Here is a 6000-nt window from a genome sequence, read left to right as displayed (position 1 = left end):
TCGAGCCTCTGCCTGAAGGATCCGATCTGGCCACACACCCAGGGATGAGTAATTCCTGGGCAGAACCCACGTGTGCTGTGGGGACAACCAGACGGAGAAGGAGAACGTCCTTTCCTCGGGGACCGCGCGGAGATTGTGTCCGAGTGTGGGGCAGAGAACAGGGACGAGACACAGGCCACTCTGTGGCCAGCGTCCCTGCATCGTGTGATGTTGGAGTGGATGTGAGGGAGGGGGGCGGGCAGGACGGAAGCATGTTAAGGGGAATGAGCCAGGAAGCTTTCTGACAGAGCAGGACCTTAACAGGCTTTATACGATGGTGCTCACCAGAAGGAAAGAGACCTGGAGGCAGGGCAAGAGTGACCGCAAAAGCAGGCTCGCAGTCAGCACAGGGGCCTTCCCGTGGGAGGACCTCGGAGGCGCACAGGGCTGGGGTAAAAACACTTCCAGGGAGTTCCTCTCCAGATCAGACCTGGGAGAACAGTGAGGCAAGAAGGGAAGGACTTCCGATCTTAAGACTGAGTTTCCTGGTACCCAGGCGTGTGTGCGTGTGTGTGTGTGTGTGTGTGTATGTGTGTGCGTGTGCATGCATGTGTTTGTGTATGCATGTGTGTGTGCATGCATGTGCTGCGTGTGTATGTGCGTGTGTGTATGTGCATGTGTGTGCGTACTTTGCGTGTGTGCGTGTGTGCTTTGCGTGTGTGCGCGTGCGTGTGTGTGCCTGGTGATGGCTCCCGCCTCCCTCACCTCTCCGATGAAATCTCCTCCCACCTCCTCTCCGCTCAGGGCTCTCCAAGCTCCGACATGACGGCCTGGCCTCCAGGCAGTAAAAGGACATTTACCCCCCCCCCCCATCAATGAGGGGACTGACGTGCAATAAGTTTAAGACCAGGCTGCGTCACAGGCCTGGGAAATGTGACTATAACGGCACATTATATCCAGTTTCCTGCGTCCTGGGATAGAGCCCCTGCCAACTCTTCTAGAAGACGGTAAATGTCCACCACACCTACCGGGAAATAGTATCAGTGGCTGTTCACATCATTTGCACCATTTCCCCTTGATTTCTCTTTCTACTTAGCTTGTGGTCGTGGCCCTTCTAGCCTAAGCTCATCTTACACTGATCTCAGAAAGTCAGCCAGGAAACGAACACTTTTCTCCCTTTACCTTCTTACACTACCCACAATGTCAGAGCAGGTTTTTCATCCCCATAGTGTTTGTGAAGAAAGCTGAGGGTAGCACCCAGGAGGTCTGAGGTCACACCTTCTGCTCCCAGCCTCCGCAGAGGTAATGCATGGCCAGTGCAGGAGGCGAGGGAAAGCCCTCCTTGTATCATCAGGACCATCGTGGGCACAGAGGGCAGCCCACCAGACAAGGTAACCCCGGGGCAGCATCTCCCACTCGTCACACCCACAGGACCAGTCACACCCACAGGACGAGAGGAGGTGACCAGAGCATCCGGGAGAACTCTCTCCAGCATGGGCATGAACCTGAGTTACCATCTCCGGGAGGGACAAAAGGCTGGACCGAGAGTGGCCCTCTGGTCTTCAGTTCCCCGGCCCCATGGAGCCACCATGCTGGCGCCCTGTCAACTGGTTCCTGATTGAGTTTCTCCAGGGGCACAAGTCAGTCACCAGAGAGCAAAGCCCTTTTCCGCCTTGCGTATTAATGAGACCCAGGCGCTCCTGTCAATCTCCTAGCAGCCAGCGTCTAACGACCTTGGTTGACAGGTGGCCCCTGGGATGAGGTCTCTGGTGGAGCCCAGGCACTGCCGGGGGCATCTTTGGAGAATTAACTGCAGCGATAGTGGAATGCATGGCAGTTCTAGGAAAAGGAAGTGAGGACAGAAGGGAGGCACGCTCCCTGGGACCTGAGACCGCTTATTGATGCTGGGAGAGCATTTGGAAGGAACAGCACCGAAGGTGGCACTGAGCTGACAAACCAGAAGTGTGTGTCACCTTCCCTTGTGACTGGTGCTGACAGCATTCCCTGGTGGAACTCTGGTTTTCTTTTTCTTTTCTTTTTTTTTTGTTTTTGTTCTTGTTTGTTTGGTTTGTTTTGCTTGTTTTGGTGGGGTCTTTCTTTGGCTCTCTTCCTCCCTCCCTTCTTTCTTTTTTGTCTATCTTTTCTAGTTCTCTAGGAGAAAGTTCGTTTGGGGAGTTGAACAGGATTGCAGTCAAGCAGACCTAGATGGCTCTTGTTTTACAAATAGGACAAACCCAAGTTTGGAGGAGTGAGGAGACGTGTCTGCCTGGCGCCCCTCCCAGCTCTGCCACCGTATCAGGGCTCCCTCTGTGACCTAAGTCACTTCACCTCTCCCTGTGTCAGGTTCCCTCTCTGCAAACTGCAGACGGAATTTCACCTTACGGCATGGTCCCCTGTGGCATGTGGCACCAGCTCAGGATGCTGAGTGATTTTCCCGTAAAGGTCATGTCCACCTGACCATGCCATCATCACTGGAATCTGACCACAGCTCACACCTCCCAAAATGTGGGATTTAATCTTTGGAAGAAAAACTGAACATTTGTTTGGAGCCGTGCTTGAGAAATCAAATGTGTGGAAATCAATTACGGTGAAAATGTTTGGATGCGCTCGGGTGGTGTTTATCTGAAACCATCGGTCCTCGTGGGCTTGGCTCGTCCACCTGTTGGAGACAAATGCCTGGTGTGTCACCAAACAGAGTTGTCACTCTTCCTTGGTAGTAACTACTGTCCGCCCACACTCAACGTTATTTCCTGTCACTGGGCTGGATCTGTGTTTGAGAATCTTTCATGCTGTGATGGATGTTTAGCCCTTTCATCTGATATTCTGGGTGGGTAGCTGGAGCCCTGATTGTTACTTCTGAACCAGCGTAATAAAGAGAAGTGTTTTGACTATTGACTGTGGGGCCTTTTGTGTCTTCAAATGTCAACCAGCCTCCATCTCTGTGCAGAGGTCGGGGAGTGTGTGTCTTTAGTGTAGCAGTTTGGTGACAATGCATTTGGGCCGACGGAGGAAGGGTCCTCTGTTCATCCTACATCCTGACCGCAGCAGCGTTCAGCCCTTGACGGTGGGGCGTCTAACAGTTTGCTCCCGAGTGGGCTGTGGGAGACCCATTCCAAGCCTCGTTGTCCCTTTTAATTGGATCCCCTCGCTTCCCCATCTTCCAGTCTTACTGTACAGAGACGTGTGGGCACCTTCTTCCCCGTACCTTCGTCATTGCAGTTATGGGGCAGCCTCCAAACGCGCCCGCTTAAAATCAAGTACGGGTGTGGGGGAGACTTAGTCTCCCCACAGTAAGGGAGACTATTTGTGGATTCTCTGGGGGAATGAGGTGGGCATGCATTCAAGGAAGGAGAGCCAAGCACACCCTCAACAAAACAGAATTGCTGTCTCACGGGGTTTCCATCTCAAACTGGGGAGAGAGCCCGTAAACAAATACACAGACGGAGCAATCAGCATCAGGAAGGGCTGGCTACTTTGCTTTGGATAATCACAGAAGTAACAAGGCATGACAACCAAGTGACAGGGAGTCGGCCAGGCAGAGGCAGTGGCCTACGCAAACGTCTCCCTACAACCCAGCGGAAACAGTAAATGCGCTGAGTAAACGACGGAGTCATATGAAGGGACCAGCTGAGCGGCCCACTGAGGCTGCTGAACGCACACTCGTCTCCATTGCTACTCCATCTCTGTGCAGAGAGCTGGCTGTCGGCCGTCACAGCAATGGCAGACACCATTTACTGGTGACCTGACCGTGGAGATTATGTGTCCCCAACCAGACGGGAACTCTCGGAGGGGGAGCTGTGCTGCTATTGCTATGGGGAGGGCAGGGGCCTGTTCCTGCTGCAGGAAGAGCCCCCGAGGGCAGCCATGGCGCCTCTCTAGTCCCATGGGAGGGTTCTGTCCTTGGGTTTCTTAAGGAGGAGACGGACAGCCACCTTTCCTCACCATGGCTGGGCCTCCCAAGGACGCGAAGTGCCCGGAAGGCCCAGCCTAGCTCCCAGCCCAGCCTCAGCCTCGGTCCTTCTGTGGCGCCCCGCTTTGGCCCAGTGGCCCAGGGCCAGGCCACTGGGCAGGGATGGGGTTTCAGCCTGATCTTTACCACCAGCTGCGTGTAGCTAGGCTGCTGGGAATTTCAGAACTTGGTGCCAAAGGCAGGACAGCTGAACCCAAGGAAGGAGCCATACTGCCCTTAGAACCCGAGCTACAGGGATGGTGTCACGGGTTCCCGTCCCCGGGGCCTGGTCTCTGCTGGCCAGTGGGAGTGACGGTTCCCAGGGACAAGTTGTTTCCCCACCTGGACCTCAATTTCTAGCTCAGATAATGAAGGCAGAGACTTGTTCCTTTACTTCCCAAAGGAAATGCCTACCAGGAGGTTTAATACCATGTTTCCCCAAAAATAAGACCGGGTCTTATATTAAGTTTTGCTCCAAAAGACACATTAGGGCTTGTGTTCAGGGGATGTCATCCTGAAAAAATCACGCTAGGGCTTATTTTGCGGTTAGGTCTTATTTTCGGGGAAATACGGTAGGTTATGCCACTGGGAGAGGCGGGGTGAGAATGTCACCACTGGCTGAAATCTGGGTACTGGGAAAGGTCACCGGAGAACACCCTGACATTGGCTTGACTGGTAGCCTGGAAATTTCCAGAAGGAGCTGAACTGGGGGCTGGGCACCCCCTCTGACCCCCTCCCTTACCTACTGCCCATCGCAGGAGCAACCCCACGTCTGACCCAGGACCCGTCACACAGTTGAAGACGCCCACCTTTGTGCCAGCAGAGCTGAACACTGTTGGGCTAGAAGATGAAGGGCAGACTAGAGGGCGGGTGAAAACCCTTTGGCTCATGTCAGTTCCCTGGAGTCCTAAAATTTCCATCTTATTACAAGGAGGGGGACCCCAGTAGGGCCCAGGGCAGAGCGGAGATGCACCCAATGTGGTCTGCTGGACATCTCCAGGCTTCAGGGAAGAACTACCAGCTTCCTGGGGGCCAACAGGGGCACCCAAACGGCAGAGGTCTCCCCTCCCCCTTCTGGGACCGTGCGGCATGGGGCTCAGGATGTCCCCTGGAGCCCAGGGACCCACTATAAGAAAGAGCACCGTGGGGTGGGGGCTGACTCAGTTCCACCCTCCTCCAGCTCCTTTTCTGTCCTGCACCGGAGGGAGGTTTTGAAAATACAAATGGATCCTGTCCCGCCCCCAGCTTAAACAAATCTCCACAACCTTTAGCACAGATCTATTTTCCAGCGTCTTCCAAAGCTTACCTGCGCCAACTCACCTGCACTGCTCTTCCCAGCCCCCGCAGCTCCCCACTCTCTGTGGGCCCCTCCAAGCACACGTGGCTGTCTATAACTGGCCACGCGACATCTGTGGGGGCTGTGATGTGCTCACCTCTGTATTCCGCGGCCCACACATGTAGGTGCTCACAAGTGTTTGCTGAGTAGATGAAACACCTGCCTCTGACACTCAGGAACACACAGGGGGACACCCAAGGATGTGCGTGTGAGCACACACACGTCCCCTCTGAGAGCACGTGCAGGATCGGCTCTGTGATAGTGAGGACGCGTGACTCTTCCCAGCCCCATTTTCATTCTCCTTCACTGGAACCCTCCATCAGTCCTGGCTTATTGGCAGCAACAAACTAGTTCTCTGACCTTCAGGAGAGAACAGATGGTTCCTCCCCAGCAGACCAGGTAGCCTTATCACATCTCTTTCTGGGCCTCACCTGCCCTCCACTCTCTTAAGCAGATCTTAAGTATTCCCAGCTCTTTCCTTCTACTCACCCAACCATCTGCCCAGCTGGCTGGGTCACTCTTTCTATCCCGAGAAAGCTCACCTCCTCCCAGAAGGCCTCCTGGCTGCATAACGCCCAGGGTCCTCTCAGGGCAGAGCCTGTGGGAGCACACCCTCTTCTCTGTCTGGGTCTGTGACTAGCTCCCGAAATGTGTTGCCTGTTTGGTGCCACTTTGAGTTGTGATTCCCATGAGGGCGGTGGCTTTATATATCTGTGTGACTTATGGGTCCCTGGGG

The sequence above is a fragment of the Rhinolophus hipposideros genome, assembly GCF_964194185.1.
Source record: "Rhinolophus hipposideros genome assembly, chromosome: 26".
Taxonomy (NCBI): Eukaryota; Metazoa; Chordata; class Mammalia; order Chiroptera; family Rhinolophidae; genus Rhinolophus; species Rhinolophus hipposideros.
Note: the sequence above shows the minus strand (reverse complement) of the source record.